The sequence below is a fragment of the Triticum dicoccoides genome, chromosome 1A (assembly GCF_002162155.2).
Source record: "Triticum dicoccoides isolate Atlit2015 ecotype Zavitan chromosome 1A, WEW_v2.0, whole genome shotgun sequence".
Taxonomy (NCBI): Eukaryota; Viridiplantae; Streptophyta; class Magnoliopsida; order Poales; family Poaceae; genus Triticum; species Triticum dicoccoides.
Genome location: NC_041380.1, coordinates 596,065,609 through 596,076,761, shown reverse-complemented (window position 1 = coordinate 596,076,761; position 11,153 = coordinate 596,065,609).

The window sequence follows — 11,153 nt, the reverse complement described above, 5'->3', positions numbered from 1 at the left end:
ACCACCTTTTCAATTTTAGAAAAAACAAAAGAAAATTATGGAAATGTTAAAAAAATAAAATAAAATAAGTTTCCCGTGTGATATGTGGTCTAGTTGTTGGGAAAATTTACAAATATGAATTTCGACTTTATTTACAAAATCTCTCTAGAATTTGTAAAATGGGCATAACTTTTGCATACGAACTCGGATTAATAAGTTTTTTATATGAAAAATCATCTACTCGAAAAGTTACATCCGATGGAGACCGCCTACGGCATGTTTGCAAATTTGTAGAATCCTCAAATTCCAAAAGGAAAAAAAGTTATGCTCAAATTTCAGTTTTTTTAAATTTTCATTAAATCTGGTCAAACTATGGTCAAACTACTTATTCAAGAAGTATTAGTGTTACTAAATAATTATTCAAGAATATTAGTGTTATTAAATAATTATTTTAGTTTTTTTGAATTTTGGTCAAATCTGGTCAAACTATGGTCAAACTGTGGTCAAACAATGGTCAAACTACTTATTCAAGAAATATTAGTGTTACTAAAAAATTATTGTTTTTAGAACAATAGTTTCAAACTCAAACAGTAAAATGTGTGACTTCATGCTCAAGCTAAACTCCTGAGGGTTAATAGGATTGACATCTTACTATTGTCAGGAAAACAACGAGTGCAGACTTGGAAACGAGGGAGAATAGAACTCGAAAGTTAAGCGTGCTCAGGCTGGGGGAGTGGGAGGATGGGTGGCCGTCCGGGAAGTTAGATGATTTGGAATGATGAGGGGTGATTAGAGATTAAATTGAGCAGTGATGAAGGGCATTAGTACCGACTCTTTAGTCCCGGTTCAGGAACCGGGACTAAAGGCCCTTACGAATCGGGACAACAGGCCCTTTTTCTACCAGTGTTTTCAGATGTGGCAATGGAGCCTTTGCATGCTCGGAGAAGACTCATAAAGGTAGGTGAAGGTGGATTGAATTAATTGGTCCCAGGCCACTGTTCTGTTTCGTACTGTTCAAATGAAACTTTAATAAATGACTCAGAACAGGTACGAACTGCTGCCTTGTACGCCACCGGCTGCGTATTCACACCCAAATATCATTTTCGCGAAAGTGGCACGGATCCCAATAGATCACTGGAGCGGCCGAGATTTCAGAGGAGTGCGCCGCCGAGTGCTCTTAATCCGCATCCGAGTCCATGCATGCTACTCTAGGGAACAGACATGCAAGTGTTAAAAAAGAGAAGGAAACGTGCAAACCAAAATAACCTAATAAACTAAAAAAAATTCAGGAATGTATGGGTAAAGTTACTCATGCATGTATCACAAAGCTAGCCTTATACATATCACAGATCAACATTGCTCGCTTATCTAAAAATATGCATACAATGTTTCATTATTTTTTTGACCGTACTTCAGTGTGGTGCACCTATATTTTTTTCAAAGATGTCGTTCGTACATCTTGGTATGTGAATAATTTTTAAAAATGGCGAGCTTCTAGATAATTCCATGCAACCAAAAAATTATTCAAAAAACTCCAAAATTTAGATTTTAAATTAAAAATAAATAATGATTACTTATAGAATGTTACAGTCCAATATATATATATATATATATATATATATATATATATATATATATAGGGAATTATTAAAAAGACAAAAAAGGCTTCCATGAGTATTAGAACAAACTTTAAGAAACTCAATAATCCTCCAAACATTTAAAAGTACAAGGATAAGCTTTAACTCAGCTTCCCTGCAAAATAAAACTGAGATGCGGCTCATAGTGGGACGTGCAGTTCACCGGTATGTAGAACTAAAGCACACTTGACTGTTCGGGCAGGGATGAGTGAGATAGGGATATGTGTCTGTCTGTGTGCGCGCGCGCATCGTGTACATGAAAAACAGGCTTGATAGACTAGAAAGAGAAACGGAAAGAGACAACACGTATGGATAGGGTTGAGAGTGGTCAGCCTGACACTCACTAACTGCTCTAAGAATGGTTGTTCGTCATACATGTTTATAAACTTCTAAAAAATTCTAGCCCGTGCAAAAGCACGGGTTGACGACTAGTATCTAATAAAATACGGTTATGACGTTCGGACGCACCATTACGATGAGGTGTTTCAAGTGGCGTGAGTTGCGAAACTATTCCGCATTGTTTTAAATAAAGACCTAACTCGTAACTCAAATATTCTCCTCCACGATCAGATCGTAGAAACTTTATTTTCTTGTTACTATGATTTTCTACTTCACTCTGAATTTTTTTTGAAGTTTTTAAATGTTTCAGACTTATGTTTCATTAAGTAGATATACCCATATCTGCTCAAATCATCTGCGAAGGTCAGAAAATAACGATACCCGCTGCGAGCCTCAACACTCATCGGATTGCATACATCAGTATGTATTATTTTCAATAAGTCATTTGCTTGCTCCATTGTTCCGGAGAACGGAGTTTTAGTCATCTTACCCACGAGGCATGGCTCACAAGCATCAAATGATTCATAATTAAGTGATTCCAAAAGCCCATCAGCATGGAGTTTCTTCATGCGCTTTACACCAGTATGACCTAAACGGCAGTGCCACATATAAGTTGCACTATCATTATTAACTTTGCATCTTTTGGCTTCAATATTATGAATATGTGTATCACTACGATCGAGATTCAATAAATCATTCACCTTGGGTGTATGACCTCAGAAGGTTTTATTCATGTAAACAGAATAACAATTATTCTTTGACTTAAATGAATAACCGTATTGCAATAAACATGATCCAATCATATTATACTCAATGCAAACACCAAATAATATTTATTTCAGGTTCAACACTAATCCCGAAGGTAAAGGGAGTGTGCGATGGTGATCTTATCAACCTTGGAATCACTTCCAACTCACATCATCACCTCACCCTTGACTAGTCTCTGTTTATTTTGCAACTCCCGTTTCGAGTTATTACTCTTAGCAGCTGAATCGGTATCAAATACTGAGGGGTTGCTATAAACACTAGTAAAGTACACATCAATAACATGTATATCAAATATACTTTTGTTCATTTTGTCATCCTTCTTATCCGCCAAGTATCTAGGGCAGTTCCACTTCCAGTGACCTTTTCCTTTGCAATAGAAGCACTCAGTTCCAGCCTTGGGTCTAGCTTTGGGCTTCTTCATGGGAGCAGCAACTTGCTTGCTATTCTTCTTTGAAGTTTCTCTTTCTTCCCCTTTGCCCTTTTCTTGAAACTAGTGATCTTGTTAACCATCAACACTTGATGCTATTTCTTGATTTCTACCTTCGCCGATTTCATCATCGCAAAGAGCTTGGGAATTACTTTCGTCATCCCTTGCATATTATAGTTCATCACTAAGTTCTAGTAACTTGGTGATAGTGACTAGAGAACTTTTTCAATTACTATCTTATATGGAAGATTAACTCCCACTTGATTTAAGCAATTGTAGTACCCAGACAATCTGAGCACATGCTCACTGGTTGAGCTATTATCCTCCATCTTGTAGGCAAAGTACTGTCAGAGGTCTCATACCTCTTAACACGGGCATGACTCTGAAATACCAATTTCAGCTCTTGGAACATCTCATATGCTCCATGGCGTTCAAAACGTTTTTGAAGTCCCGGTTCTAAGCCGTAAAGTATGGCGCACTAAACTATCAAGTAGTCATCATACCGAGCTTGTCAAACATTCATAACGTCTGCGTATGCTCCTGCAAAAGGTCCGTCACCTAGCGGTGCATCAAGGACATAATTCTTCTTTGCAGCAATGAGGAAAATCCTCAGATCACGGATCCAGTCCGCACCATTGCTACTATTATCTTTCAACTTAGTTTTCTCTAGGAACATATCATAAATAATATGGGGAAGCTATACGCGAGCAATTGATCTATAACATAGATATGCAAATACTATCAGGACTAAGTTCATAATAAATTTAAGTTCAATTAATCATATTACTTAAGAACTCCCACTTAGATAGACATCCCTCTAATCATCTAAGTGATCATGTGATCCATATCAACTAAATCATGTCCGATCATCACGTGAGATGGAGTAGTTTTCAATGGTGAACATCACTATGTTGATCATATCTCCTATATGATTCACGCTCGACCTTTTGGTCTCAGTGTTCCGAGGCCATATCTGCATATGCTAGGCTCGTCAAGTTTAACCCGAGTATTTTGCATGTGCAAAACTGGCTTGCACCCGTTGTATATGAACGTAGAGCTTATGACACCCGATCATCACATGGTGTCTCAGCACGAAGAACTGTCGCAACGATGCATACTCAGGGAGAACACTTGTACCTTGAAATTTAGTGAGAGATCATCTTATAATGCCACCGCCAAACTAAGCTAAATAAGATGCATAAAGGATAAACATCACATGCAATCAAATATAAGTGATATGATATGGCCATCATCATCTTGTGCCTTTGATCTCCATCTCTAAAGCACCGTCATGATCACCATCGTCGCAGGCTTGACACCATGATCTCCATCATCTTGATCTTTATCAACGTGTTGTCACATGGTCGTCTCGTCATCTATTGCTTTTGCAACTATTGCTATCGCATAGAGATAAAGTAAAGCAATTATATGGCGCTTGCATCTTTATGCAATAAAGAGACAACCATAAGGCTCCTGACAGTTGCCGATAACTTAAACAAAACATGATCATCTCATACAACAATTTATATCTCATCACGTCTTGACCATATCACATCACAACATGCCCTGTAAAAACAAGTTAGACGTCCTCTACTTTGTTGTTGCAGGTTTTACGTGGCTGCTACGGGCTTCTAGCAAGAACCATTCTTACCTACACATTAAAATCACAACGTAGTATAGTGATTGCTTTTTGATCTTCAAAAAGAACCCTGTTCATTGAAACCGATTCAACTAAATTTGGAGAAACAGACACCCACTAGCCACCTGTGTGCAAAGCACGTCGGTAGAACCAGTCTCACGTAAGCGTACGCGTAATGTCGGTCTGAGCTGCTTCATCCAACAATACTGCTGAATCAAGAATTAACTACTGACGGTAAGCAATATGTATATACCAACGCCCACAACTCCTTTGTGTTCTACTCGTGCATATAACATCTACGCGTAGACCTGGCTCGGATGCCACTGTTGGGGAATGCGGTAATTTCAAAAAAATCCTACACACACGCAAGATCCATCTAGGTGATGCATAGCAAGGAAAGGGGAAGAGTGTTTTCCACGTACCCTCGTAGACCGTAAGCGGAAGCGTTATGACAACGCGATTGATGTAGTCGTACGTCTTCACGATTCGACAGATCCTAGCACCGAAGATACGGCACCTCCGCGATCTGCACACGTTCAGCTCGGTGATGTCTCGCGAACTCTAGATCCAGCTGAGGTCGAGGGAGAGTTTATTTAGCATGACGGCGTGATGACGGTGATGATCAAGTTACCAACGTAGGGCTTCGCCTAAGCACTACAACGATATGACTGAGGTGGAAATCTGTGGAGGGGGGCACCGCACATGGCTAAACAATCAACTTGTGTGTCTATGGGGTGCCCCCTCCCCCGTATATAAAGGAGTGGGGGAGGGGGAGGGCCGGCCTCCTATGGCGCGCCCCAAGGGGGGATTCCTACTCATACTAGGAGTAGGTTTCCCCCCTTTCCTAGTCCAACTAGGAGGGGAAAGAAAGGGGAAAGAGGGGAGAAGGAAGGAGGGGGGCGCCGCCCCCTCCTAGACCAAATCGGACCAGCCCATGGGGGGCATGCAGCCACCCCTTGAGGCCCTTATCTCCTTTCCCGTATGGCCCATTAAGGCCCGCTACTTCCCCGGGCGAATTCCCATAACTCTCCGGTACTCCGGAAAATACCCGAATCACTCGGAACCTTTCCGATGTCCGAATATAGCCTTCCAATATATCGATTTTTATGTCTCAACCATTTCGAGACTCCTTGTCATGTCCGCAATATCATCCGGGACTCCGAACAACCTTAGGTACATCAAATCACATAACTCATAATACAAATCGTCATCGAACGTTAAGCGTCCGTACCCTACGGGTTCGAGAACTATGCAGACATGACCGAGACACATCTCCGGTCAATAACCAATAGCGGAACCTAGATGCTCATATTGGCTCCTACATATTCTATGAAGATCTTTATCGGTCAAACCGCATAACAATATACGTCGTTCCCTTTGTCATCGGTATGTTACTTGCCCGAGATTCGATCGTCGGTATCATCATACCTAGTTCAATCTCGTTACCGGCAAGTCTCTTTACTTGTTCTGTAATGCATCATCCCGTAACTAACTCATTAGTCACATTGCTTGCAAGGCTTATAGTGATGTGCGTTACCGAGAGGGCCCAGAGATACCTCTCCGACAATCGGAGTGACAAATCCTAATCTCGATCTATGCCAACTCAACAAACACTATCGAAGACACCTGTAGAGCATCTTTATAATCACCCAGTTATGTTGTGACATTTGATAGCACACTAAGTGTTCCTCCGGTATTCGGGAGTTGCATAATATCATAGTCTTAGGAACATGTATAAGTCATGAAGAAAGTAATGGCAATAAACTAAATGATCATAGTGCTAAGCTAACGGATGGGTCCACATCATTCTCTAATGATGTGATCCCTTTCATCAAATGACAACAGTCTATGGCTAGGAAACTTAACCATTTTTTATTAACGAGCTAGTCTAGTAGAGGCATACTAGGGACACTCTATTTGTCTATGTATTCACACATGTACTAAGTTTTCGGTTAATACAATTCTAGCATGAATAATAAACATTTATCATGATATAAGGAAATATAAATAACAACTTTATTATTGCCTCTAGTGCATATTTCCTTCAGCAACACTCAAGCGCCACCGTCACCAGATCGAACCATAAGGTCGGAATCTAGGCTTTCACCCTGAAGAAATCAGCCTGGGCATATCCGAGCAATGCCTTCAACAAGATAACAACGTAAGAAACATCACAATTTCCAGGTATGACCATTTGGGTCTGACCAAGTCTTTAGCCCCCGAGCTCGAGACCGGCCGCTCGAGACCGAGATCTAAAGTTAATATAGAAAAATACATTAAAGATACATAAATTGTATTCAGGTCCTGTACATAATATGTAGGGGGGCTGGTCCTCTTATCCATCATTGTACAATCCCACACATGACTGCCTGGTTCAAAGTGCATTACTACATATTATATTATGCATTGTATAGTCTTATAAAATTAGCCAAGTAGGTCTATCTTGTAACTTTGGAATTTGAAGCTAGCATCGACATGTTCATGCATGCATAGGCACGGGTTGACGATTTGCTTTGTCAGATGTGAGTGTATTGTTTAATAACCCTGTCAAAATATTATCCAACTTGGTTGCATATATACAAACACACTACATGTCTCCTACAACTGTGAAATTTATATTCATATTAGCAATGTCAGAGTTGCAATTTTTATTTCATAAATGTACTAATATATGACATTCTTAACATTTGTGGTAACGGAAAAAGAAGCTTCAGAGATAGTCGTAATATTGGTCCGTTTAAGACTAGTTTTGTTTGGACTAATATATACTTATTGGTGCGATACACACACTCAAATTCATTCATTTATTTATATATAGAGATGAACATACTCAAATTCAATTATGATTGATAGAGAGATTACTATGGACAAAAAATCTGCCATATGGGAGACATCACACATTTAGTCCCTCTTTCGCCCCATAAAAGCCTATTACCAAGCCCATTGTGTGAGAGATGACTCTGCGTTGGTTAGAGTTTATCCGTTTTCCTATGTGATTCACGCGTTTGGAAAGTCTAGAGCCAAAATCTAACATTGAAACCAAAACCAAGTGGACCAATCAAAATGTTGGATTTCTAATAACTTTATATAGAGTTAAGATTTTGTTGACACACACGCCCAAGACTCTTCTACAAGAAGCCATGTTATTTTCTTTCTAGGTTTTCATGAAGCTCAAGCACCCTTCCATGGCCGATTACCTATGAAGATATGTTTGAAATCTATCTCAATTGCGCACATATGAAAATAGTGACCTAAAACGTCTTACTGAACATGGGATCGATCTAGCCCGCGGGAAGGATATATTAGTTAGCAAAAAAATTGGCCTTAGACAGATATTGTGACCATGTCTGCAGCTTGTTTTCTCGTTACCACAACTGTTACAATATTGGTCTGTCTAAGGCCAGCTTTTTCTAACTATTGTATGCTTACTGTGGGCTAGATCGGTCCCATGTCTAAGGAGTATAAAAGTTTATAGAGGGAGCAGTTCTCTAATCTGAACATGGTGGATTTATATGCAGGAAGACATATAAATTTTACTTTTGTGTTTCACTCATTTATGTATATATCGCTGGAATTTTGTCTATTTTGGGCCAGCCCGATAGCAGTTTGAGAAATTCCTAATAAATCCTAGAGGCCCACGCAGCCCATTTATGCAAGGCAAGAGGTGGAACTGAAGTTTAGTCCCACATTGCTAGTTTAGAGGGAGTTGGACCTCTTTATAAGAGAGGTTCTTTCCCCATATGTATAAGCATGAGAACAAGAGGGACATCCACGCGCGCTCCTCCTACGCCGTCCGCCCCGTCCCGATGCGACGCGACGCGGTAATGAGCCGATGTCTAAATATTTGCCATGCATGACGGGTATGCGAAAGGTCACGCGGGAGATGAAACGACGATGACCTCTTCCCCGACGTAAACAACCTCCTCGACGACATGGTTGGCGAGGACACCGACCCCAAGTCCAGTGCTCCTGCTGCTGTTGTCCCATATGTGTTCTTCTTACTTCTGTTCGAGGTCCTGCCACAGTTCCTTGCTCTAGTGTTTTCCCTAGATATGTTAGGTTCTACTTCATATATGCAACTTGCTCTACTATCTGCACTAGATATGTTTGGCTACAATTCATATATGTAGATGCTATTTACCTTCTCTCTGTCAGATCGCATAATTTGTTTTGTTTCTGTTATATTAGTCATGCTTTATCTAGTATTTCTGTTAATAAAATCATTCGGTAAATTGCTCATATTCCCAACATATATTTGTATATAATGATGAAGTTGTATAATTTTGATTTAGACCTTGGGTTGATGAGGGCTTCAAGATTTTTACTTTTGTGTTTCACTCATTTATGCATTTATTTGTACATACGGGTGAAGTTGTATAATTTTGATTTAGACCCCGGATTGATGAGCACTTCAACATGAGCGTCTCCTCTTTCATGAACTTGCGGGTCCGGAGCCGTTGAGTTCACAGCCATACGCATGTGTCTTCCTTCATAAGCATCGGCTCCTCACCGGGAAGCTCATCATCATATTCATCCTCCCCAACAATATACAATGCTTTGATCATGACATGTACAATAAAGACTGACCTGGGAACATGTCAACAATCATATTACTGTTATTATTTGCCCGGCCTTGTGGGAAAGGAAGTTAGACAATGACAAAATAACATGGTAGTAGTAACGTTGGCGCACACCTAGTCGATATATTCGGTACTAAAGTTTCTGTAACGAACGAACCATCATTGCTTAAAGATTAGACAGACATGGAGGCAGGACCACAAGGACCTCCCCGTGTTGAGGTTCTAGGAGCTGAGCTCTACTTCACAAGGAGCCGTGTCACTGGTGTTTCATTGTGTTTGACTGAGGTTCATCGTGTTTCTTTCTTCTATCTGCTCGCATAGAGATTCAGAGAGTGACTCTCTTGAATAATTAAATAAAAAATGGTTGTATGCATTGATTGATGCAGAGGCCGGGGGTAATCCTTCTTTTTGAAAAGGGAAAAGCTTACCTTCTGCCAGCCGATCTCTTGCCCATGTCTGCCGCCTCCGTGTTCGTCGGATCGTCTTTTGAACCAACGGTCGATAGCACATGCACCCACGCACACGGGTCTGCAGCTGAGCTGCTGTTTCAGAAACGCTTTCTGCAACAGAGCTCTTGTTGCGGAGCTATGTGGTGGTTAGATCCAGCAGCGGGGAGGCAGAGCACCGTGCGGCTGGGATGGAGGCGGCGGTTGGGTGGTCGACGGCGGCTAGGCAACCACGGCAGACCAGCCGCGCTGGTGACGACGACGGGATCTGAGGTCGCTGACGGCTGCACAAGCAGCAGGTGTGCATCCTTTCCCCGCTAGATCCATAAATTTTCCCTCGTTCCTGTAGCCGAGCGAAATTAAGGGAGGATGTGGTGGTGGTGGTGCCCCGTCACGGTGGTGGTGGTGCCCCGTTGTGATAGCTTGCTCTCCCATGCTCGCCGATGTGGTGGTGGTGCTCTGTGGCTTTTTGTAGGTGATGTTGGGAGCTTTTACTAGGAGGAGGAGGTCGCCGGTGTAGTAGGAATAGTTGTCGCCGACGTAGTCGGAGACGAGGTGGTTGTCGGCATAGTTGCGGATTTTTTTTGTTTCTGAATTTTGCGCAACTCATAACATTGTTGAACCTTGTTACACTCTTCATAGAAAATTTCTGATTTCATTTTGCATGTATTGTTGCTGTGAATGCTACCATCAGTCCACTACTGCAATACTGCTATCTTACTTAAATCATGAGATTTGCCTTGGTCCTTAGATATGTGCTCACACGAATTTCTTCAACTTTTCAATGTTGTTTTCTAAAGCTTGGGTAATGTCGAGAGCTCTTATGGGTTTTGCGCATCAGACATTATCCGTGGTGTCACCTTGAGTAATGAATTGTGTGTGGCATCATAGATTATGTTTCAGAAATGACAGAACCATAATTTGTTGTAAACAAAGTCAAGAAGTTGTGTTTCATTCAACATATTTGTGGGAAAAATCTTACCTTCTACCGGATGATTGCGCGCGCCCGTCCGCCGGCTCTGTGGTCGTTCGATCGTGTGTTGATCAGCCGGTCGACAACATCCCCGCGTGGTCGTGTCTGCCGAAGCCGAGGTTTTTTTCCTGGAACTCACCTGTTGTTTCAGGATAGCCATTCCTGCAACTGGGTAACAGTAGGGGGGGTTTCAAGGCTCGTCTAGCTGGGAGGGCGAGCAGCTGGATTTGGGAGCCGGCGGACGGGCGCGGCAGCGCAAGGCGTTGGGCGACCGGGTCTTATCCACCGCTGTGGCGATGACGACTTGCTCGGGATCGGTGGTGGCCGGCGACGACTCAAGCAGGTACAAATCAGAGATCCTTCCC